Genomic DNA, 25,397 nt, shown 5'->3' on the forward strand with positions numbered 1-25,397 from the left:
CTTCCCTTGTGTCCCTAAGGCTTTCTGTCAATACCCACTGCCTGTCCTGCAAGGACTTCTGTCTTCTATGGCCTCCCCCCACCATGGTACCCACTGGGGGGGCGTGCGATCCTGAAACGAGCACCATATTTGATTTGCTTCTGACGCATTGCAGGCGCACCACTGATCTTGACCAGATGCATGAAGCCAACACCATTGGGTTCGCCCGGTTCTGCTCCCCCTTACCTTTCCCTGGAAGCCCGTGTCTGGCGTGGGGTCCCTAGTGTGACTCTTGCTGCCAGTAACTCTTCTTTGGCCCGGCCCAGCTGCCGCCCGGGTTGTGTTGGTTTTTGCGCCCGGGTTGTGTTGGTTTTTGCGCCCGGGTTGTGTTGGTTTTTGCGCCCGGGTTGTGTTGGTTTTGCTGCTTGGCTTTGCCCTCTCAGCCTTTCCCTTTCAAGATGCTGCAGATCTCTATGGTACGAGACTCCTTTTTCTTCCGCTGAGGTGATGCAGCCTGCGGCCCGAAGCTCTCTTGGTTCTCGCACACCTGGGATGGACGCATCCTCCCCACGGTCCTCTTGCGGGGCTTACCTCCTCAAATTCTGGTTTCTCCACTGCTCTCCCAGCTTTGCTGCCCTTCCTTGGATTGCTAAGCACCATTTCACATATAATCTGTTGTCTGTGTCCGTAGCATAGGCTCTGTAAGAGGTGGTTGAACTTCTGTATTTTTGGCAGATGGCCTGGCACGTAGTAGCTGCTCCCTAAACACACGTAAGCAGGCGCAGAATTCACGGATTTAGTTCGCCAAGGTTAGGCCGCTCCTTAGCGTCCTTCAGACGTCTGGTGCCTCCTGCCCGTGGTGCATTTCATGATGATTTCCTTTTTCCAGCAGGGCCTTGTACCTGTTTCTCGTGACACACGTGTCTGAAGCACACACTGGCGGCTGCTGACTCTCCTCTTCTTCGGCAGAGGGCTTGTGCACTGGGTGTGCCGTGTGGGAGTGACGTGCCTCTTCACGAGGGTGTACTCAGGGTCTGGGAGACGGGATGCGGCACACAAGAGCTCTGGAAGCCTGCAGAGCCAACCCTAGCCTTGGATCAACGGCCTTGACCTTGTCACTTTCATGCCTTTGTACTCTGTCCCCTCACCCGTAAAATACCAGAGCCGACTCAGAACCTAAATCTTACATGACCCCGGGGGTCCCTTCCCACACGAACGCTCAGAGGCTCTTGTATCCTTCCCGTTTCTTCTACAGACCATCCCCCCTTTCCTGGTAGTCACATCCCAATTACCTAATGTCCACATCCTGGCAGACGGATCAATCTGAGCAAACAGCCAGAGCACAGCAGGACTGCACGTGGCACTCACCACGTCCCCGGGTGGGGAGGTGCCCGCTCTCTGAGGCGTGGGAGGTGGGAACTTGTGTTCTTTCTTCCCTTAACTGTTCATCAATATGCTGCTCAAGCATAACCACCCTTAAGCAGCATTTAGTCGTTACTTGCCTTGTGTCCTCAAACATTTACACCTTTCACTCCTCCTTGGGGGGGGGGGGGGGGACCCTTTAAGTCATGGTTGTTGCGTTGTCCCTGATGCGGTCAAAAGAGAAGTTTTGAAAACCTGTAGAACCGTACAGGGTCACGTTCTGCAGGAAGATGGAAGAAGAAGAAGAAGAAAAAAAAAAATGAGTTCGGTCTTGGGTTTTGCAGAAATTCATGCAGGAAGAGGCCTCCGGGTGCTGACAGCTCTGGGGGCCAGGGTCGTGGCCTTCAAGGGCACAGCCTCACTGCCCGCTGCTCGGGGGTTAGCCCTCGGTCCTGCTGCCGCGGAAGCCTAAGCCTGTACTACGACAGGGCCTTGCCACCCGGCTGTACCTCAGGACCACGCAAGGCTCTTCAAAGCAGAGATCCTGCTTCCCCAGAGTTTCTTGTTTCATCTTCCTGGACTGGGGTCTTTCCATCACCGTAACTTTGTTTTATTATTAATTTTTAGTGTGTGTTTATTTTGAGAGGGAGGGAGGAAGGGAGGGAGAGGGAGAATCCCAAGCAAGGATTCGCCACTGACCGTGTGGAGCCTGATGCGGAGCTCCATCCTGCAAACCAGGAGATCATGACCTGAGCCAAAATCGAGTCAGACGCTTAACTGACAGAGCCACCCTGGCACTCCTCCATCACTGTAATTTTCTTTTCCTATATGTATAAAATAAAGATTTATAATATATAAAAACATATATGTTTATATAGCACTCATATAGTATATATAACCATATATATAATATATGAACATATGTAACATGTATATAATATATAAATGTATAATATATACATATAAGCTATATATAAACATAAATAAATATATAAATAAATACATATATAAAGATATAAATACAAATATGTATCATATATATAAATATATATTCTATATAAAAATATATATAAAAAATATATTACATATATGTTGTGTGTGTGTATATATATCTATATATATACATATCTACCGTATATGTTGTGTGTGTGTGTGTACATATATATATATACACACACACACACGCAACATATGATAGAGGCAGAGAGAGCGAATATCCCAAGCAGACTCCACACTGTCAGTGCAGAGCTGAACGTGGGGCTTGAAAAAAACCGTGAGATCATGACCTGAGCTGAAGTCAGATGCTTAACTGACTGAGCCACCCAGGTGTCCCTCCATCACTGTGATTTTAAAAGCTCCCAGGTGGCTGCCGCGTGCAGCCAGGAGAACCGATGTATACGCAGTGAGGCACATGTATGAGCAGACCTAGGTTATTCAGATTGACAAGCTGATTTATTGGACCAGAATGCCTTTTTGTGGGTTTACGATGAGGTGCGTAATTGAATCAGTGGCTGGATACGCCCAGCGCTTGCCTCCTTGCAGGTAAGAGGGTGGGGGTTCAAGGGGCCACCTTCTCCATCAGAAGGCGGGTTGATCTGTTTGATAGCAGACCTAGGGGCTCTGAGGTGTGCACCCACACGGTGGTGAAGCCAGAGTACCCAAGTCTGTAGGCCAAAGTATTTGCCTTTCTGTGTTGTGTGTGACCATGATGAGGGCCGATCAACGCCTCATTCCCTGTCCTGTGACACCATCTTTCTTTCCCTTTATGCATACATACAGTCTGGTAGCTGACGTCTTTACTGGGCCTCGGAGATTTCCACCCCCGTCCCCTGCTTTCTTGCCCTTCTCCTCTCTTTGACTCCTGATACATTTTCTGCTTCAGACTTGAATCTGGTATATAAAGAGAGAGCACAAGAATGAAGGTGACAGATCTAAACATACTTGTGAGTTCATACTCCTATTCTCTTTTTTTTAAAATTATTTTTTAACGTTTGTTTATTTTTGAGAGAGACAGAGACAGAATGTGAGTGGGTTAGGGGCAGAGAGAGAGGGAGACACGGAATCCGAAGCAGGCTGCAGACTCTGAGCTGTCAGCACAGAGCCCGACGCGGGGCTCGAACCCACGAACTGCGAGATCATGGCCTGAGCCGAAGTCGGACGCTCAACTGACTGAGCCACCCACGTGCCCCACATACTCCTATTTTCAACTACAACTCAAGACTACGAGGTTTCTACTTAACCTCTTCTGTATTTCCTCTGTTCTTTCTGCCACACCACCTTCTGGTTCTCAAGAGCGTAGGGAACAATGGAATGGAGTATCCTGGAATTACTCATTTGCTCTATCCCATAATACCCAGTCTGCCGTCTCAGAATAGCAATATTGAGACCAGCATCAGTTGTTATGCTGAAAACATTAAAAAACCTTGTTTTCCTATGCCATCCCCGTCCTCCACCATTGAAGAGAATGGCTGCCCTAGATCATTGTGGTTGGCTGAATAACCTGTGGCCCCTCACGGTGTCCAGGTCCTAATCCCTAGCACCCACAAATGGCAGAGATTGCAGAGGTGAGGAAGAAGGATGTCGAGAGGGGACGTTATCCTGGATGATCTGGGTGGGCTCCAGATGCCACCAAAGATGTCCTTAGAAGGAGGAAGCAGAGACAGATGATTCACAGAAAGGGAAGAACCATGTGATCCTGGAGACAGAGACCCAGTAATGCAGCCACCAGAAGCTGGCAGAGTAAGGAATGGAGTTTTCCTCTAGAACCCTTGGAGAGGGGGACAGCATGCCAGCACCTTGATTGCGGTCAAGTGGAACTGATTTTGGACTTGTGGCCTCCAGACCTATAGCAGAATATGCTTCTGTCATTCTGAGCTACCTCATTTGTGATAATTTGTCATTGCAGCCATAGGAAGCGAATACCATTGCGTAGTCGTTGCACATTGTAATAGATCCTTTTAAGCCTCACTTAGCCTTATTCCTTTATAACTGCTTGGTTAATACTTTGGATACCTCTATCCATGTGTCTCGTCATTAGGTCCTCTGAAGTTCATTCTCTAGGATCTTGAGGAAAAGCTCATGCATGGGACAATATTCCCAGGTATAGACATGCCTTCTAGTTTTCTTAGGATATGTCTTTACTCTGAGTCTGTGTTCACAGATACATAATATGCTCTTCATAAGGTTTCGATATATATATTTTGGGAGGGGGGAAGTTTTCATGAATTACTATTCTCAGAATTCTGTTCCCTTGCTTTGGTTTATTTTGTTTTGCAAGAACCCCTCTTAACCGTATATTGGTTCTTCTTTGTCCGTTTTCGGTGCTTGCCGCTTTCAAATCCCTTTGATCTTTCTGTGTTTTTCATTTGAGTATGTTCCTGACTTTCCAGGCCTTTTGTCAGATTTATTTTTTCTTCTTTCTAGTTGAGTTTTCATTTCTAGAATGATTAAAAAAATTTTTTTTGATTCTTCCTTGAATTTAGTCACTTTTGAATTTTCATAATTCTAATTTGTTTTCATGTCTTGCATAATTTACAGTATTTTTAGCTCATTTTGAAATGATGTTACATTTTAATGTTTCTTGAATGTCTTTTTGGCGTGTTTTCATTGTCCCACATCTCCAGAGGTATTTTGGTCCTTACTCTTTTTCTTTCAGAACTGCCTGTGGAGTTGACTCTGATATTTTCATTAATTTTTATTATGAACCTGTTTTCCTGAATTAAAAAAAAAATGTTTATTTTGAGAGGGAGAATCTTAAGCAAGCTCCACGCTCAGTGTGGAACCCACCGTGGGGCCCGATCCAGCAACTGTGAGATCGTGACCTGAGCCGAAATCAAGAGTTGGACACTTAACCGACTGAGCCATCCAGGCGCCCCTGTTTTCCTTAACTTTTTAGAGGATGGTAAGTTCAGGAGGATTTCTGACTTCACAGTTCCTTTTCCAATTTCATTTAGATTAGAACACGTGGTGTCTCTGTTTCCTTCTCTCTCTCTCTCTCTCTCTGAACCTTTTTCTTTCCTTTGTCCCTGTTACCTGTCCCGCTCAATTTCGATTCTGCTCCAGATGGTTTCTCCTCCCTGTGGGATCCAGTCCTGGTGAGTCAATTGAGCGTTGACAGGGGCTGGGCTGCCCCTGCCCTTCAGACCTTGCTGTCGGCCCCTGACAACGGCTGTAGTTCTCCGCTTCTGTGGTCTTCAGCAAGTGGTCTTCTGTTGGCCCTGTTGGAGTTGAGTTTTCATCCATGAGGTTTTAATTCTGCTACGTAGTTGCTCTGTTTTTAAGGATCGCGGAGGGCCCAAAAAATACGGTCACCATTGCTGCCATTTTCCCCAAACCGGGATGCCACCTTTTTGTTTCCCCTACAATAGGCCACACTGCTGAGATTGTTCAAAGGGCTTTTCCTCCCCACGGAGTAGCCAAAGGTGTAAATATTTGAGGACATAGGACAAGTAACAAATAAATGCTGCTTAAGGGTAGTTATGCTTGAGCAGCATATTGATGAACAGTTAAGGGAAGAAAGAACACGAGTTCCCACCTCCCACGCCTCAGAGAGCAGGCACCTCCCCACCCGGGGACGTGGTGAGCACCACGCGCAGTCCTGTTGTGTTCTGGCTGTTTGCTCGAATTGATCCGTCTGCCAGGATGTGGACATTAGGTAACTGGGATGTGACTTCACCAGGAAAGGGGGGATGGTCTGTAGAAGAAACGGGAAGGATACAAGAGCCTCTGAGCGTTCGTGTGGGAAGGGACCCCCGGGGTCATGTAAGATTTAGGTTCTGAGTCAGCTCTGGTATTTTACGGGCGAGGGGACAGAGTACAAAAGGATGAAAGTGACAAGGTCAAGGCCGTTGCTCCAAGGCTAGGGTTGGCTCCGCAGGCTTCCAGAGCTCTTGTGTGCCGCATCCCATCTCCCAGACCCTGGCCTCCCTGCTGCGTAAAGGGTAAACAGAGTATTGTCAAGTGAAGAGGCCTTTTGTAGAGTAAATTGAAGGGTATTCAATCTCTTGTTTTAAGAAGTTCAGTGTTTCAGTTAGTAGGTTTTCTTAAAATAGAGGCACATATAATTGGGGGTTTGTGTGGAATAATTGAGGGGCAGAGCCGAGGATTTCATCCACGGTATCTCTGCTTTCCTATGGCAGAATCAAGAACAGAACCTGAGGGCCTGACCTCGTCCCACTGAACTTTTCACTCCACCAGTGATAAATCTGGTGTTTGTGGACATTTCCAAGAAAAGGAAATGTTTCTCTGAAAGCTCTGTGCTACCCATTGCACAATAGTTGACGACTGATGATTTAATGAATTGACATTGATTCATCTCCACAGATTCTCTCCTAATGGTTGACTTGTTTCTTTGGCCAAGGAGATCATAAGTCACATTTGTGTCCCCAGTGCCTGGTATATGATTTCTGTATGTATTATGGGCAGAATCTGGAGAAATAAAACTAATAGGTGGAAAAAAATACTCAAATTCCGTGCATTGTTGAGCCCTAAATCCACAGATCCTTAGAAGGTGCAGTAGGGCAAAACTTCCTGGATGAAATGTTCGAGAGGATTTGAATGCGAGTCCCTCTCCTATGCTCCTGGGCACCAGCCCTCATAACCACCATACTGTGATAGTCACCGTAAATAAGGGATGACCACAGGAAAAGTGTGTTTTGCCATCAGAGAGAAGAAGTGACTTCTTGGAAAGGCAAGTTCAGTAGCTGCTTTTTTTTGTTTTAAACGTTAATTTTGAGATAGCGTGACAGCAGGGGAGGGGTAGAAGGAGAGGGAGGGAAAAAAAAAAGCCTAAGCAGGCTCGGTGCTCAGCGTAGAGTCCGATGCGGGGCTCAATCCCACAACTACGAGATCGTGGCCTGAACTGATACCAGGAGTCAGATGCTTAACCGACTGAGCCATCCAGGCACCCCTCTTTACTTAAATTTTTTTAAAGAATTCTCGGGCACCTGGGTGGCTCAGTCAGTTAAGCATCTGACTTCGGCTCAGGTCATGATCTCACAGCTCGTGAGTTCGAGTTCAAGTCCCAAGTCAGGCTCTGTGCTGACACCTCGGAGCCTGGAACCTGCTTCGGATTCTCTCTCTCTCTGCCCCTCTCCCCCACTCATGCTCTCTCTCTCTCTGTCTCTTGAAAATAAACAGTTAAAAAAATTAAAAAAAAAGTGGGATGCCTGGGTGGCTCAGTCGGTTGAGCATCCGACTTCGGCTCAGGTCATGATCTCGCAGTCTGTGAGTTCAAGCCCTGCATTGGGCTCTGTGCTGACAGCTCGGAGCCTGGAGCCTGCTTCTTATTCTGTGTCTCCCTCTCTCTCTCTGCCCCTCCCCCACTCATGCTCTGTCTCAGAAATAAATGAACATTAAAAAAAATTTAAAGAATTCTCTATATCCAATGTGGGGCTCAACCAAGATCAAGAGTTGCACGTGCCGTTGACTGAGCCAGCCGGGTGCCCCAGCTTCTTCCTCCCTCACCCCGCCTGCTTGCTTCTGCAGTTTCTCAACCTCTTAAATTACTGTATTTGATATGGAGGTTCTTTGTGACAGTTATTTCCTCTTATAGGTTGGAAAAGTAGGTCCTAGCCTCCAAGCGTTTTCCCTCCCTCGGCTAGTGAAAGGCCGTTCCCAGTGGAGCTGGGACGCCAGAGCCCCTGCCATATTGCCTGGCCATCTCTCGGAGCTGGTTCTGAAAAAAAAAAATATCCCCCAACCTGGCGCCCCAGCAGAGGACAAGTGGGAACGTGCTGAGAGTAGAGGATCACGGAAGGTAGTTTCGTGACTGCAACCAGTAAGTACTTGCTGAGTGTTCCGGCAAGTCTGGCACAGCGCTGGGTTTTAGGGCGATGACTTTGAACGAGATCGGACTGCCTGCGAGGGTCGTGTGGTCTAGATGGGGCATCATGCAGAGGTGGCCGATTCTGTGGACTTTTCAGGATTGCCCAGGCAGCAGGCGTGAGTAGTGTTTTTCCACGTGGGGACGCCAGGTTCGCGTTAGGCATTTTGTCTCTCCCTTAGGCTCCATATAGGTTAGTGGTGAACCTGCTGTGGGCATTCTTGAAAAACGCAGCTGTACCCAAAAGCTGGGCAGTACTAACGGGGCCACGATACAACTTCTGTCCTCTAGGACTTGTCTGGGCTGATTGTGACCGGGAAGATGGACCGTGAAGTTCCTTTCTGCATTCTGGTGATTCTGTGACTGAGAACTCGGCAGGTGTTAAAGTGCTGCTCTGGAGCCTTCCTCAAAGTCTGTTACGTCCTCGTGCGTATCGACCGAGGGACTTCTGCTCGTGGCAGCGTGTTCGTTCAGCTCTCGGCTGAGGGATGGGGCTGAGTTGTTACCCCTAGGGATGGGGAGAAGGCCTTGGCGTACCCTTGCCTCCCCCTGAAAATGGACTTGACTCTCTGATGGGGCGGCCCTGACGGTCTCATAAACATGCGTGGAGTCCCTCGGTCCTTCTCCCTCATGCTCGTGATTCCGTTGACGGTAATCTCCCCCCGGGACAGCAGCTGGCTTGGCGTGGGGAGGGTGTTCTCTGATCCTTTTGGAGACTCTTGGTCTCATTTAAACGTTGGCGGTGTGTGCTGGGCCAGACTTGGTAAACTCATGCTTGATTTATTCTTCCCCTGGAGCCCACAAAACCCATAAAACAGAGTTAGAGAACCAGTCCCTAATTGTGCTTGTTAGGGCTAACCATAAGCGGTCTTGTTGATGGATGGATGGCTTAATAGCCACTGAGCACCTGACTTGATTCTGCAGGCATGCCCTGGGCCTGTCCTGAACCTGAACCTGGCCAGAGGCAGACATGGACACGTGGCACATTCTTGTGTTGTTTGAGGTCATCTGTTCCTTCTTGACTTTTTACCGGTTGAAGCTCCGTCTTGGATAAGTTTGGTGACTTATGCAAGATCACACAGCTCTCCGCCTTGTGAAATACCGTTAAGATTGCTGGAGGGAGGTGAATTGATACGCAGCGTGTACTTGTGAGTTGCCTCACACCCATGCTCACGCTTGGTTTCCTTAGCCTTAACTTTTTTTTTTTTTTTTTTTTGGCCAAATATGCTGGATGTGAGCTAGCTTTCAGAATTTGCATTTCCTTCGTCACCAGTCAGCATCAGTTCTTCTGTTTCGTCTTTTTTTTTTTTTTCGCATGAGGTGTATGCTCCTATCTCTTGTCTGTTTTTCAACGGAGTCTTCAGAGTTTGCCTTCTTGACTTGTAGAACTTTTATCTCCGTGCTGAGCTCGGTTATGCGTGTTACAACTCTCTTTTCCTACGCTGGCTTGTCATCTCACCATCCTTGTGGTATCTTTTGATGTATGAAAGATTTATATTTTAATATAAAATGTATTGATCTTTTCCTTTTCACATATGCTTTGTCTTTTAAAAAAATTCTCTGTACTCGGAGATCATAATGGTGCCATTCTATAGCTTTAAGTTTTATAAGCTTTGCCTTTCACATTTAGCTCTAGAATTTATTTTTATGCATGGCTTGAAATAGGAGTCTAATTTTATTTTTTCCTCCATGTAGATAACCAGTTTCCCTGGCACCGTGTTAGTCGGTCTATTCACTACTTTTGCTCCACCGCTGCTGTCCTATATCAAGTGTCTGTAAAATGTAGACCTTGGTTTCAAGGCTTCCTGCTCTGTTTTCCCGGTCTCTTTGTCTCTCCTTCCTTTAGAACATTTATTATTATTTTTAATGTTTATCTTGAGGGAGAGCAAAAGTGCAAGTAGGGGAGGGGCAGAGAAACGGGGAGAGAGAATTCTAAGCAGGCTCCACCCCACGACCCTGGGATCATGACCTGAGCCTAAATCCTGAGTCGGTTACCTAATCGACTGAGCTACCCAGATGCCCCGGAACATCTGTTTTAATTGTAAGTCTTGTCATTCGGTAGGATGATTCCCAACCTTATGGTCTTGATAATTCGTGGGACTTTGCTCTTTCAGTAGAGTTTTAGAATTAGTTGAGTCAGTTCTTTAAAAATCTCAACCCCCCAAAAACAAATCAGGGGTGCGCTCGTTCAGTCCGTACACAGCAGGTGACTCTTGATCTTGGGGGCATGAGTTCAAGCCCCACGTTGGGCATAGAGCTTACTTAAGACAAAAAGACATGCCAGCAGGGGATCCTGGGTGGCTCAGTGGGTTAAGCATCCGACCCGCTCAGGTCGCGATCTCGCAGTTCGTGAGTTCAAGTCCTGCGTCCGGCTCTATGCTGACCGCTCAGAGCCTGGAGTCTGCTTGGGATTCTGTGTCTCCCTCTCTCTCTGCCCATCCCCAGCTCTGTCTTGGTCTCTCTCAAAAATAAATAAATGTTAAAAAAAAAAAATACCAGTAAAGGAAACACTGATCTAAAGATCCTTATTTTAATCACAGTTAAACTGAGCTTCTAGAATAATTTTGGCGATTACGGACATCCTTATGATAGTCTTCCAGTTCATGAATATGGCATATCTCTTTATTTAGATCTTCATTAATGTCTTTTAATAAAATTGTATAGTTTTTGAATTTTTCATCTGCCTTTTATTGAATTGACTTGTAGTGCCTTATAGTTTTGGTTGCTACAATAAAAGGTATCTTTTTGAAACTTTTCTCACTGGGGGCTGGTATTCTGCGCTTGTATCTCATGGCTCTTTTTCACGGGTGGGCTGATGCTAAATGCTTCCCATCTCCCCAGCGGCAGAGGTCTCTGTTCTTAGGCTGGTCAACAATAGACCTTTGGGGGCACCGGGGTGGCTCAGTCCACTAAGCATCCGATTCTCGATGGCGGCTCAGGTCATGATCCCAGGGTGGTGGGATCGAGCCCGCGTTGGGCTCTGTGCTGAGCATGAAGCCTGCTTGGGATCCTGTCTCCCTCTCTCCCTTGCCCCTCTCCCCTACCCCTGCCCCTCTCCCCACCCCTGCCCCTCTCCCCACCCCTGCCGCTCTCCCCTGCTCATGCCGTGCATGTGCACTGTCTCTTAAAACAAACAAAGAAACAAACAAAACACCAGGGCGCCCAGTGGCTCATTCTGGAATAGCCGACCGTGACCCGCCCGCCCTTCCCTGGAGCAGCACTGTGCGGATAACCTATGGTGGCTCCACATGATGGAGAACATGAAGCTGAAGAAAGGAATCCAGGGCGTATCTGTAATGCAGCCATCTCTCAGATCTATTGAGCAAAAGGGCAAGGTAATTTATCTGAAACGAGAGGGAGTATGTATTTATTTACATTAAAAAAAAAAAACGGTGGGGGCTCCCGGCTGGCTCCGTCAGTGGAGCGTGCGACTCGATCGCGGGGTTGTAAGTTTGAGCCCCATGTTGGGTGTACTGATAACTTAAAATGTTGGGGCGCCTGGGGGGCTCAGTCGGTTGAGCGTCCGACTTCAGCTCAAGTCACGATCTCACAGTTTGGGAGTCCGAGCCCCGTGTCAGGCTCTGTGTTGTGACAGCTCAGAGCCCGGAGCCTGTTTCACATTGTGCGTGTCTCCCTCTCCCTCTGCCCCTCCCCTGCTTATGCTCGCTCACGCGTGCTCTCTCTCTCTCTCTCAATAAATAAATATAAAAAAACCCTTTAATTACCACTTAATTTTTTTTTTTTAAATCTCTTAGGAGAAAAGAAACAGCCTGGAGGGAAAAGGAATAAAACTTTGTCTTCTCTGAAGATTCCTTGCTAGTTTGAAGTTAGAACTGTGTAAATTTTTAACATGCTTTTCTATTTCAATTTAAAAATGAAGCAATCCCTGAGAAAACCAAGTGAATCTCGCTGCGTCGAGCTAGTTGGCGTAACCTGCAGAGAGAAAGTGAGGAACTCTGCCAACTGGCTATAAAACACAGTGATGTGATTGTGCATTGTTGGTGGTGCATACCATAAAGATACCAGACGTGCAGAAAATAGACTTTTGTAGACTTTTTTTTTTTAATATCACTGGTGATAGTGGTGTTGGTGTTGTTCTGAGACCCTTTATATTTGTGGTGGGATAGAGAGAACAATTACGTCGGTGGGAAGAAAACACTAACATACGAACAATGAGGTCAAGTAAAATCCCTACCGTCCTGATTTTGAATTGGATGTGAAGTATGAACTCATGAAGCATTTCGTTATTAAAATATGTTCTAGCCTTGTCCACTGGCAAGGCCAAGAAACCAGGACAGTGAGCATTCTTGGTGTCCAGATCATGATTGCCAAATACCATTTTCTATTAAAAGGGATCAGGGCTCTTTGGAGAAATGGCTGCTTTCAAATCTGGGGATGCCTGGGTGGCTCAGTTGGTTGAGCGTCCGACTTCGGCTCAGGTCATGATCTCGCGGTTCGTGGGTTCGAGCCCCGCGTCGGGCTCTGTGCTGACAGCTCGGAGCCTGGAGCCCGCTTCGGGTTCTGGGTCTCCCTCGCTTTCTGCCCCTCCCCTGCTCACGGTCTGTCTCTCAAAAATAAATAAATGTAAAAAAAGAAAACCAAAAAATTAAAAAAGACCCAGGAACCAACTTGAAGAGGCTCCCGTTGGCCCAAGAGAGCACACCTGGAGCATCATTAGGGATGATACTGCAGTAGATTGAAACCTATCACACGGGACCAAATACCGGAGTTTATAATGATATGGATGAAAAGCCATCACTTTTGTAGGATGCTTTGAAATTAGCTCATTGTTTTGAAAACTGGAAAAAGCAATGAACACAAACATTTCATAAATGGTGCTTTAGGATGACCAGAGAGCTGGTGTAGGGAAGAGGGGAGTTTCTCTGTACAGAAGTATAGCTAAGAAATGAAGGAATGATGAAATCATTACTATGTTATTATACTTGATAAACTCTGCGATCCAGGTAGTGATCAGCAGTGCCAGACAACATTAGAGGGGACACCACCAAGGACGCCAGGGTGGCTCAGTCGGTTAAGCATCTGACTTTGGCCCAGGTCACGATCTCACAGTTTGTGAGTTCGAGCCGCGCATCGGGCTCTGTGCTGACAGCTTGGAGCCTGCTTCCGATTCTGTGTCTCCCTTTCTCTTTGCCCCTCCCCCGCTCATGCTCGGTCTCTCTCTCTCAAAAATAAACATTAAAAAAAAATTTAAAAAAATAAAGGGCTTGGGGCACCTGGGTGGCTCAGTTGGCTGAGTGTCTGACTTTGGCTCAGGTCGTGATCTTGCGGTCTGTGAGTTTGAGCCCTGCATCGGGCTCTGTGCTGACAGCTCAGAGCCTGGAGCCTGCTTCACATTCTGTGTCTCCCTCTCTCTGTGCCTCTTCCCCACTCATGCTTTGTCTCTGTGTGTCAAAAATAAATAAACATTAAAAAAAATTAAAAATAATAAAGGGTTAAAGAGGAAGCAGGTGGGTATGGATGAAACCAGAGTGGCCCTGAGCTGGGGGTGACCGAAGCTGGTGAAGAGTTCCTGGGAGTTGGTTCATTTGTGCTCTCGCTCTACTTTTGTGTATAAGGTTTTCGATGGTAAAGCCTTCAACAAAAGAAGAATTCGCATAAATGTGGCTCCGAGGAGGTGAATTTCTGAAAAGTGTTGTCAAATGGGAAGTCTCTATTAAACTTGATTTTCCATCCTCGTACATGAGAGGGACAGTCCTGGAGGGACTGGAGTTTGTTCTGGTTTTGATTCAGTGGTTTAGCCTCCCACCAAGACCCCGAGGCCCGTGATTGCTGAGGGAGCAACCCAAGTTCGCTCCCTGGAAGACCATTCGTCAGACAGCTTGCCGGTGTGGATGATGATTCTCTTGTAACCTGGCTCTGTCTTCTCTCCTCACCACCTCCAGCCAAAGAGGCTATAGTCTCTTTGATGGAAAAGGGCCCATTGCTCTGTTTGCAAATACTTAAGGGCCTTTGAAACGCTAGGCACCTAGAGATGGTCTGTGACCTCCCAGCATCACTCGGCCGGTTATGGGATAGCTGGGATTCGAACCTGAGTCTCTGGACCTCCACTGCCCTGTACTCGATGCTTTCCTCTTCTCCGAGAAGCTAACTGCTACCTGTTGTTTCCCCAGGTGATGAGGGGTGACTGCATTCTTTGAGCCTGCACTGTGCTGTTTAGAGCGAGGTTTTGCCCTGAATAATTCACACACCACTGTGGTTGTCCGAGTGTACGTTCACTAGCCAGATAACTTTTTTTTTTTTTAACGTTTATTTATTTTTGAGACAGAGATAGAGCATGAATGGGGGAGGAACAGAGAGAGAGGGAGACACAGAATCTGAAGCAGGCTCCAGGCTCCGAGCCATCAGCCCAGACCCCGACGCGGGGCTCGAACTCACGGACCGCGAGATCGTGACCTGAGTCGAAGTCGGACACTTAACCGACTGAGCCACCCAGGCGCCCGTAGCCAGATAACTCTTAACCTGCCCGAGGAAGTGAGCGCTGCCTCCCAGGGTGTGAGGAATGTTAAACTGGGGACGAGAACATTTTTAATATTGATAATACTCATAAATGTTGTGCCTTCGAGTTTAGAAAGTGCTTCACGTAAATCTAGCGTCTCGTTTGTTCTTTGCACCTGCTGTTATCGGTGATGGAATGCCTTGTCAAGTTGGAGACTCCAGTCAGGGTCTTCTGACCATGACAGTGCCACTTTGTCATGCTGCCTCCTTCTTTTAGCAGAAGTTGAAAATGGTAACAGATGCTATCTTGAGGTGCCAATGGCCTGTCATTATTACGGCGTAGGCTACTGCTGTCACCGTCACTGCCACCACCACCAGCTTTATCAAATGAGTCAAGGTTACCACTAATGTCCTCTTACGACTTAGTGTCTGTCAGGCATGTTTAGAAGCTGGAGTCCTGATACTTAAAAATCCTAAAACTTAATTTTCATCCACACCCCGCGGCATACATCTTGAAACCCTACCAGCTGCGTGATCTTGGATAAGGTGACTTTCTCGAGGTCACGGCACTAATAAAGAGCCGAGCCGGCGTTTGAACCCAGGTGGGTCTGATCCCAGGGCCTGCTGTCTCCCCATTAAATCATTCACTGGCATTCATTCAATTAACAGATCCCCCCGCCCCCCCCCGAGCATCCGCTCTATGCTGAGTACTTTCCAGGCACTGGGGATGTAGTTGTGAACGAGACAGACTCGCTCTCCCGTCTTTAAACCACTTACAACTCGTGGGGTGAGACAGAGTAAGCGAGATATTTTTGGGCGATGATGAGTGGTTTGAAGGAAGTGAAACTGGGTAATGTGACACAGGATGTCTTGAGCATATGACTGGGCTGCTGCTGTCGGCCGGTCAGGGGGCTTCTCTGAGGTTAGCCAGGACTCGAGCGTTTTAGTCAAAAGGCGCGAGTGACCACTAAACGTCGCGGAGTGGGAACTTGCCTGGTGGGTCTGCGGGAGAGAACAGAGAGTGTGCGGGAGAGAACGTGGGAGCCACTGGAGAAGAGGGGTTGCTCAGAGTAGCGGGTCTAGATTGGCAGTGAACTTCCCACGTTCCCTGTCCTTGGTCTCTGGTGACCCAGGCGTGACCGGGGCCGCGTCTGCTGACCACCTCTGACCGTGGCGCTCGTTGACCTGCGACAGGTCTCATTTTTTGGAAGAGACAAGATCCCTCCCGGAGAACTGGTCTCTCTCTTCAAGGGTCCTGGCGCTCTCGTCTCAAAACCAGTAGGACAGGTCTAAGATGCAGAGACCCAAAATGTGTGAAAACGATCCCAGGGTCTTAAATGGCATCGGGAGGAAGTAACGTCAACAGCGTGACTTGGTTGCCGGAAAAGTTGCTGTCGGAGGCTTTCCCGACGGATGATGTCAGCAGGGGTAGATGTCTGCCAAACGTAAGGAGCGCGGTCCCAGCCAAAAATGGAAGAGGCTTCTTCGGAAGCTGCTGCATTCCCTCGGTTGATGTGGAGCTCCGAGACTGCCCCGTCGTGCGGAGTGTTTCGAGATGACTCAGGCGTGGCTGGGGGCAGGGGAGGAGGTGGCCTGGGGGGATCGCTGTGGGCCTTCCACGCCGTAGTCCCCGCAGCCTCGTTACCGGGGTGGAGGTCAATGGCAATGAGAGTTAGTAGCAATTTACGGGAGACGCGTTTTGTTGCCGGCTGCCTCGCGCTGGAGGCCGGGGCTCCCTCCCGTTGTACGACTACACCAGGCCCCTGGTTTACTCTGGGATCCCTATTATTTTTAGTGGTGTTCAGTGCGGTTCTAGATTTTCCAGCTCACCGCCACCATCTGTCTGTAGTCACACTTCTCGGAGCTGCCTCCTTGTCACCAGCCTGCCTGCCTTTCTGACGGGCTAGGAACAAGTTGCGTCTCTGTACTTGCTGTGCTTTAAAGTTTGCACTTGGCACGGTCCACCGAGGGACCTCACGGCATCTGCGGAAGCTGGCGAAAGCCTTGGAGTAAGGGCTTGCGTTGTCCTCTCGGGGTAAGAGCATCCCGGTTCCTAGCATACTGAGCTTGCAAGGCGGCTCTGGGTTCCAGTTCCTTTGTCACTGGGTTTTGTCTGTTTTTTTTTTTTTTATTGTTTATTAATAAAAAAATTAATGTTTGTTTTTGAGAGAGCATGAGCAGGGGAGGGGCAGAGAGAGGGAGACAGAATTCAAAGCAGCCTCCGGGCTGTCAGCACAGAGCCCGACGCGGGGCTCGAACTCACGAACCGCGAGATCATGACCTGAGCCTAGGTTGGATGCTTAACCGACTGAGCCAGCCAGGTGTCCCTTTAATATTTATTTTTGAGAGGGAAAGAGGCGGGGGGTGGGGAGGGGAGAAGGAGGGTGGGGGGAGAGATTGGGGCAGAGGGTCCTAAGTGGGCTTTGCACTGTCAGCACAGAGTCTGATGTGGGGTTTGACCTCATGAATTGTGAGATCATGGTCTGAGCTGAAGTTGGATGCTCAACTGTTAGATCCATCCCGGGTGCCCCAATGGCCACTTCTTTCTTTTTTTTAATGTTTTTTTTTATTTAATTTTGAGAGAGAGAGAGAGAGAGAGAGAGCAGGAGTGTGGGAGGGGCAGAGAGAGAGATGGAGACACAGAATCTGAAGCAGGCTCCAGGCTCCGAGCTGTCAGCACAGAGCCTGATGTGGGGCTCAAACTCACGGACTGCGAGATCATGACCTGAGCCGAAGTCGGCCGCTTAACCGACTGAGCCACCCAGGCGCCCCAACGGCCACTTCTTTCAACGCCTTTGGGCTAATTCTTTTATCTCTGAACAAGTTGACGAGATCAGACCTGTGGCTCTCGGAAGGGCCCGTCCAGCTCTTGGGTCAGTCAGGAACTTTCTGGGCCCGTGCTCTGCACCGTCGGGAACATAATTGGACTCTCGGGTCCTGACTTGTCAGAGCTTGCCACCCAGGATGGTCTGACGCGTGCACACCTTTTAAAGACGGACACCCGACAGGTGGCTGGATGGATGGCATGATGAAGCCGTCACTTCTCGGAAAAGGATGCGTGTGTCTGCTTGGGTTTTCACGACTTCGGTTACGTTGTTTCCCCTGAGAACTCCCTTAAATACAGGCGTGCGTGTATCGTGTGCTGCGTATGTGAGCTCCGTAAGCACGTCCCGGACGAAACAGCCGCTTTTTACATAGAGTATTTATGTTCTTCCTAGCAACTCTGCAGGGCGAGCTGCTCTGATCTCCAGCAAAGAGATGCTCGCGTTCAGAGAGAGGAAGTAGCCTTCCGAAGGTGACGTGGCCCCTCCCTTGTGTCTCACTTGAGTGCTGGTGGCTTTTTCCGCTGTCTGGACAGCGTGTCCTACTGGGGGTGTCCGGTTGGGAGGTGGGGGGCATGGGGGTCCCTGAAGAAGGCAGGTTGCGACAGGATCACAAGTATGCGTTCCGGGTGCCCGGAAATGGGGGCGAGAGGGAGTTGTTGCCTCTCCTGTCCGTGGCCTTGGGGGGGTGGGGGATGGAGCTGGAGGCTGGCAGCAGGTAGGGTGTGGGTAGTCTTGGTTCCTGTTGGAACCAAGGGTTGTCGCAGCAGGACGGAGGCAGTCTGCGGCTTAGCTCGCGGGACGTCTATGACTCAAGCGTCCAAAGGTGCGTCGGGTGGCCCTGTGGAGTCCTGTCGCCCCCACGGTGGAACGTGCTTGGGGCTGAGGCTGCCAAGGCGTCTCCTCCCTCCTGCCCATCCTCCCCCCCCGTGGAGAGGCAGCCACAGTAGAGCTCCTGCCCCTGGTTGCTCTCGCGTGCCCTTCCAAGGCGGGAGAGTTACAAATCTGTTTTATTTTCTTTTATTCTTTGACTTATTATGACTTATTCTGAAGACAATGCTGTCACAGGCAGCTTGAAAACCTAGAGCTTATGCAGAAAAACATAAGTCAGTGGGAGAATGTTTCAAGTGGTGGGGTGGCAAATGGGGTTTCCTCGACCCCTCTGTAATCTCAGTTTTATGTGCCAGACGTTGAGGCACTTCAGGCAGTACTTAGTATGAATGGAAGGAACTTCCATCATGAGCCCCCACCACCCAGGGCTGGAAGAGGCCACGTTTGCTCTCCTGCGGGGCAAGATCACCCCGCTTTGCAGGAGTATCAGCCAGGGTTCAACCCGAGAAATGGGCCGGTTGGAAAGGCGTGTGAAAAGCTTTACTGTAAGGGGCAGGTGGGCACGTCCCACATGCACAGGGCCGGCTCTGAGGCTGGAGCTCTTGGGCACGGGCGGCAGCTGTCCTCCTAAGGCCTTTCAACTGCTTGCATCAGGCTTATCCAGATGATCTAGAGTAACCTCCTTAAGGAGGATTGCAGACCTTAATCACATCTCCAGGACACTTTCACAGCAACGCCTAGATGAGTGTTGGGTAGAATGACTGGGGACTGTATCTTAGCCAAGAAGCTGTGAAAAAAGAAGCCACAAAAAACAATCATTTGGTCAAGTATCCTGTTTGAAAATTAATTTGGAAAATTGGGTGCATCACCTGCCTTGCTAGCCCAACCCCTCCTCCTGCAGCCCTCCCTGATTTACCAGCTCTAATGTGAATCCTACTGGTCCCACCTGGACCCGTGCGCTCAGAATGTTGTGTCCTATTTGGACTTGGTTATATTTGTACTCGTTCTTTTCTTTTCTTTTCTCTTCTTTTCTTTTCTTTTCTTTTCTTTTCTTCTCTTCTCTTCTCTTCTCTTCTCTTCTCTTCTCTTCTCTTCCCTTCCCTTCCCTTCCCTTCCCTTCTCTTTTCTTTTCTTTTCTTTCTTTCTTTCCTTCCTCCTAAGTTTATTTATTTTGAGAGCGAGAGAGAGAGAGCAGGGAGGGACAGAGAGAGGAAGAGAGAGAATCCCAAGCAGGCTCCACACTGTCAGTGAGGAGCCGGATGTGGGACTCGAAGTCATGAACCGTGAGATCATGACCTGAGTCAGATGCTCAACTGACTGAGCCACCCAGGCGCCCGTCATACTTTTTCCGAAGTATGCTTAAGTCTTGTGTGTCTGTGGCATTTCCCCGTGACTAAGTTGGGAGCTCTTGCCAGGGTGGGTGGTGGCTTCTGTCGTGTTCGTCTGTATCTGGTCTGAACCCATGCCACGGTGCCCTGAGAGGCTTCTCCGTGGCTGAAACTGAGGACCCTTCTGCAGGTCCCAGAACGGCCGAGATTCTCGCTCTGTCTCCTTTTGGAAGAAAAAGCAATTTGTTTCGTTTGCTTTTGTTCACGCGACAGATATTTTCAAGTGTCCCCTATGAGCTGGGGATTTTTCTATGTACCGGAGATCTAGCGACGAACAAGACAAACATGATCCTTGCTCCTTTGGAGCTTTGCAAACTGGCCTGGGTGTTGGGGACGTGGGAAGAGGGAGAATAACAAACAGCCATACAAACGAAACACAGGCCGATGTCAGATGGTGCTGAGTGAGTGCGTTGAGGACGTACATACAGCAGGTTGCTGGGACTAAACCTGGTCCCTTTCTGAGTTCAAATAATGACTTTCTAGTTGTGTGATGTGGGGCAGATTCCTTTATCTCTGTGGGCCTCCGTTCTGTCTATGATAAGAATCTCAAATGTTGGGAGTCTGGGCCGCCTGGTGGGGGAGGTGACTGTTGTAGGTTTCGGAGAAGAGGCCCAAGGAAGATGAATTATCTAGGAGTTCTTTGGGATGGTAGGAGCTTTGCTTCTCTCAGGGTGTGGTTTGCAGAGCTGGCCTCTATGTCCCTGGAGATCTTGTTAGAAACACGGACTCTCAGGTCCTGTCCGGGACCCACGGAGTCGAGTCTGCATTTTATCAAGATCCCCAGGTGACTTGTGCACAGACTCCAGTCTGAGACCCACGGAGCGGAGAGGCTGAGGGTGCTTCAGAGGCTGATAGAGCAACTCGTAGAAATCCTTGGATTCGGGAGGGAAACGGGGAGGAAAGAAAGCACGCAGAGGGTCCGTTTTCCCAGTTGTGTCCTGAGTGAGGTCCGTCCATGAAGAATGGACTGGTAGGAAACTGCCTTATTCCCGGGATTGCCAGTTGGTTACATCGTCACAGGAGGCAAATAGTGGGCATTTGCTCTGGTGGCCGGGCGTCGGATACGCAAGTGGGCGGCTGTGTGGAGAGGATCCCGAAGCTGAAGTGGCTTTTATCCAAAGGCTGTTCAGGCCGCCGCGGCTGGGTGTACCCTGTTCCTTGGCTTCAGGGGTGCTTCCCTTTGAGATCTTGCAGCCTTCCGCAAGCAGCCCCAGCTTCCAGCGTGCGGCCTGCTGACATAGCCACCGTCCCCTTCTCCGGAGGCTGGGTGAGGGCTCACCTCCGTGCGCGGGCTCCCGTGTCACTATCTCCCACTGTAGTTGTGACTCTCGGACTGTAGTGTGCTGATCGCCTTGGAGGTTGACCGCTTTTTGATGCCTTGTGGGAGTTGACTGCATCATCTGTCCGAGTTTCCGGAATAGGCTGCGGCCCAGTGAATTTGCGTCAACAGCTAACCCTGACCCGTGGGATGTCTGTTCTCGTGTGCCGTGTCCCCGAGAGGGCAAACCTTTCTCCCTTGGGCATTGTTGAGGCCTGTATTTCCGCCAGCTACAGCTTAGAAAGTTCTTGGGTGAGCTGGTAGCTTAATAAGATCGATCAGTTCATAGTATTTTCACCTCAAAATCCATTCTAGTTAGGGGTGACTAGAAGCTCTAGGGTTTCTTTAAACAATATTTGTGTCTTGGGGCACCTCACTGGCTCAGTCGGTTGAGTGTCCGACTTTGGCTCAGGTCACGGTCTCACGGTTTGTGGGTTCGAGCCCCGTGTGGGGCTCTGTGCTGACAGCTCAGAGCCTGGAGCCTGCTTCGGATTCTGTGTCTCCCTCTCTCTCTCTCTCTGACCCTCCTTTGCTTGCGCTCTGTTTCTCTCTCTCTCTTCAAAAATAAATAAAAGCATTAAAAAAAAGAATTTGTGTCCCAGAGGTGACAGGTGGGAAAAAGTCAACCAGGCAGGCAGAGGGCAGGCATAGTTTGTGATTTGACCACGTTAGCATTCTGATTTGTTGACTTGGTTGCTGATCCGGGACAGGTGGGTGTCTCAGAAGTCTTCATGTTCCCACATAGACCCGTAGTTTCTTTGCGGGTTAAGCGTGTATTTCATCAGCTTTGGAAACGAGGGGCAGCCTTCGTTCCAGTGCCTGCATCACAGTGAAACCCATTTCATTTCTAAGTTTCTCGAGCTCTCCTGCAGCTTCTTGCCGATCTATAGACCACAGTGCCAGGGAGGAGGACAGGCGTTGAAAGTGCCCGTGTGGACAGCATTAATCCATTTTGGGGGCATTATCTAATCAGAATATGCTGGCTTCGGTTTCCCGGGGATAGGAGCTCATTTTGTGCATTTTGCTCTGTTTGCATCGGCTGTCTGTCCAGATACTGCCCTTCTCCACACATGGCTCCCGTCTTTATCGGATCGGTCTCGGCCAGTAGCGACGAGATGCGTGTGTGGATTTACTTGCTCCTGTTTAAATGGATCTCAGCCCGTGTCTGATGCTTCAGTGCCAACTTCTTGGTAGCTATTTTTTTTTTTTTAAACTGATGAATTCTTGCCAGGTAATTCATCATGAGATTTCTCCTTCTCTAGACACGGGGGTATGAACTCGTGCAACCTAGTGCTCTCATCTTTCTTGTTTGAGGGGAAGGGAAGGGAACGTGGGAAAGCCCACGGACACATCGTGGGCCCTGGCAGCTCAGGACCCCGAGCCCCACGGAGCCCCAGTCGCCCTCCAGGTCAGGACTGCTGGCCTCCTCCCTCCTGGCCTTTCAGACAGGTCGTCGAACCCATCGGTGAACAAGTGTGCCCTTGTGCTCCTGGAATCAAAAGAGGGGCTGGTGTCCCGAATGCACCTTGTCGGGCCGCTACGGGGAGACCCCTGTAGGCTCTCCCAGGACAGCTGCTGGGGCTGCACCCTTCCCGCCCTCTGGGAAGGTCCTGTGCAGATAAAGCTGCCTGGCCTGGCACGTATGTGCATACACATGTATGTGTGCTTGTACACGTGAACACAGGAGGCGTTTTCACAGCCTCCTGGGAGCCTGAGAGACCCATCCGAGGGGGGACAAGCCCACATACTCCACACTGGTTTCCACTTTCTCGCCAGACATGAGCCCGTGAACGTTGTTCTGCCTTCCAGGCCCTGGCACATCCTAGGGCCCCTCTTCCCAGTGGTGTTAGGAGAAGATAGAGATCAAAAGAATGAGCTATTTCATCAATGACAGTTGCTTAGTGGGCACTGTGCCTGGCTGATATTCCGTCAACTCTTCATTTAAAAAAAACACCCCAAAAACCCAAACCGTCCTTGGCCTCCAGTGTTTCCTGCGTGATTGATCAGTATTTGTAGAGCCCTTCTGTGTAACCACTGGTTTCTGAGGAGTCACTTGATATTTTTGGATTTGCTCCGTACGTCCTGAACACGTGCTGCGTATCCAGGGCTGTGCGAGAGGTGGGGGCGAGTGTGGGTTCACTGGGGATGAGTCAGAACTCCACACCCGGTGGACGCTTGGTTCCTTTGAGTCACGGACCCCGTGGAAATCTAATGAGCTCTTTGGCCTCTCTCTTCCGAAAACTGCTCGTGAATTGAACCTAGCATCTCATTTCAGGGGGTCCATGGAGCCTGTGAGAAAGTTCACGGGGATTCCTCGGACCCCAACATAGGAGCCCCTTGTCTTGATGATGTGACCGACCAGTCTCTTTAAAGCTGCCTGGTAATATGTTGTCATGGGTATTTTGGGAGGTAGGGATAGTAACTTCTGAACCCTCACATCATATTCTCTGTTTATTTTTATTTTTATTTTTTTCTTAATTTTTTTTTTAACGTTTTATTTATTTTTGAGACAGAGAGAGACAGAACATGAACGGGGGAGGGGCAGAGAGAGGGAGACACAGAATCGGAAGCAGGCTCCAGGCTCTGAGCCATCAGCCCAGAGCCCGACGCGGGGCTCGAACCCACGGACCGTGAGATCGTGACCTGAGCTGAAGTCGGCCGCTTAACCGACTGAGCCACCCAGGCGCCCCTTTTATTTATTTATTTATTTAAAAAAAATTTTTTTTCATATTCTCCTTTTAAAGAAAAATCTAGAAACTGGACCATTTCACTGTCCTAACCAGAAGAGGGTCTGTTTGGAGTCCATGAAGGGGTGGGGGAGGGAAGCTATTTCACTAGCCCCTGAGGGAAGGCAGGGAGAGGTATTAGGAGGTCATTCCAGAGAGGTTTTCACCTTCCTCCAGTTTGGAAATGGGGTCTGGGCTCAGTGCCCGACACAGGCGATGTGCTGTCTGAGTAATAGGGAGGGATTTGCTCCGCAGACAGCGCGCCTGGGTGCCCGCACGTCCCCGAGGACCGTATGGGGATGTCCCTGCGTTTCAGCTTCTGTTTACATAGAGCTGACGTCGCTGGGTTTACTCCACATTCTCAGAAAAGCCAAAAACCAAAACAAAACACCAAATGGCAAAAAATAAGCAAAGAACTTATACTGCTGCTGTTCATTTTTTATTTAAAAATTGGCAACGTGAAGAGGGTTAAGTCAGCCTTAGCAGGAACTACTTGTGTGACTTTTTAAGTTAAAAAGCACAGGAAATAAGGGGGTGGCAGCATGGACTAAATGGGCGATGGGCCTTAAGGAGGGCACTTGTTGGGATGAGCACTGGGTGCCGTATGTAACACCGGGTTCCACTCCTGAAGCCCAGGCTATGCTGTGTGTTAAGTAACTTGAGAATAATAATAATAATTAAAAAAATAGATGAAATAAGTGATGGGGATTAAGAGGACACATACGATGATCACTGAGTAATGTATAGAAGTGTTAAGTCCCTGCGTGATACACCTGAAACTAATATAACACGGTGTGGGAACTATCCTGGAATTCAGATAAAAAAATGTAACAAAATTATACACGCACAAGAAGTACGTGAGTCCCCCTACTCTGTTCTGCAGCTGTGGGTTTCGCTTGGATTCCGGGGCACTTAACAGCCAGGGCTAAGGAATCTCTGTCTTGTCTTTGTGGGTATGGGAGGGTAGGGAAGGGTGTTCTCGTTGGTGAGGGGATTTGCGGAGCCATTTGGAAATTGCCCTGAGTGGCCCTCTGAAGTCTCGGAGAGGGAAATACGCTGGGGGTCCTGGGCTTGTTGGATGGGAGACGGAGGGCATCGCGGAGGCAGTGGGCATGCTGATAAGCCGGTGTACGGGCCGAGGTGACAAATGTGATCCTAGTCCACGAATAATAGAAGGTCTCCTCTGCTGCCGGTAGGAGCATCAGTTGGTACAACCTTGAGAAAGCAGCTTGATTAGGGGCGCCTGGGTGGCTCAGTCGGGTAAGTGTCCGCCTTCGGCTCAGGTCATGATCTCGCGGTTCCTGAGCCTGAGTCCCACATCGGGCTCTGTGCTGACAGCTTGGAGCCTGCTTCAGATTCTGTGTCTCCCTCTCTCGCTGACCCTCCCCTGCTCACACTCTGTCTCTCAAAAAACAAAAAGGAAAAAAAAAAGAAAAAGAAAAAAACACAGCTTGATTGTATACATGTGTGTATGTGCACCTGTATGTAGATATTTCAACATTTTCCTACCCTTTTGCCAAATAGCTCCTGCTTCTGGGGATCTGTCCGAAAGAAACAGAAGTGATTTTGCGCATGTTCAGCCCAGTGAAAAAGTGAAAGGCAGCTTTAAGGGAGTACAGACTGAGGAATTGTTATGCAAGTTGGCAGTTCCTTCAAAGGGGGGGGGACATTTGTGCAGTTGTGATGCTCCTT

General features: G+C 49.2%; 1 protein-coding gene across 6 annotated transcripts in view; it reads left to right on the forward strand.

The window, feature by feature from the left end:
- LOC109276660 (carboxyl-terminal PDZ ligand of neuronal nitric oxide synthase protein) overlaps positions 1-25,397 on the forward strand; it is a 285,556-nt gene that overhangs the window by 16,588 nt on the left and 243,571 nt on the right. The window contains exon 1 of one of the 6 annotated variants that reach the window (XM_019465761.2): positions 16,634-16,655. The exons of the other annotated variants lie outside the window; for them this stretch is intronic. The gene's annotated coding sequence lies outside the window, so the exon portion shown is untranslated. Of the gene's footprint in view, positions 1-16,633; positions 16,656-25,397 lie in introns of those variants that run through there. 6 annotated transcript variants of the gene reach the window in all.

This window comes from Panthera pardus, unplaced genomic scaffold, assembly GCF_024362965.1.
Source record: "Panthera pardus isolate Hobbes unplaced genomic scaffold, ASM2436296v1 HiC_scaffold_21, whole genome shotgun sequence".
Lineage (NCBI taxonomy): Eukaryota > Metazoa > Chordata > Mammalia > Carnivora > Felidae > Panthera > Panthera pardus.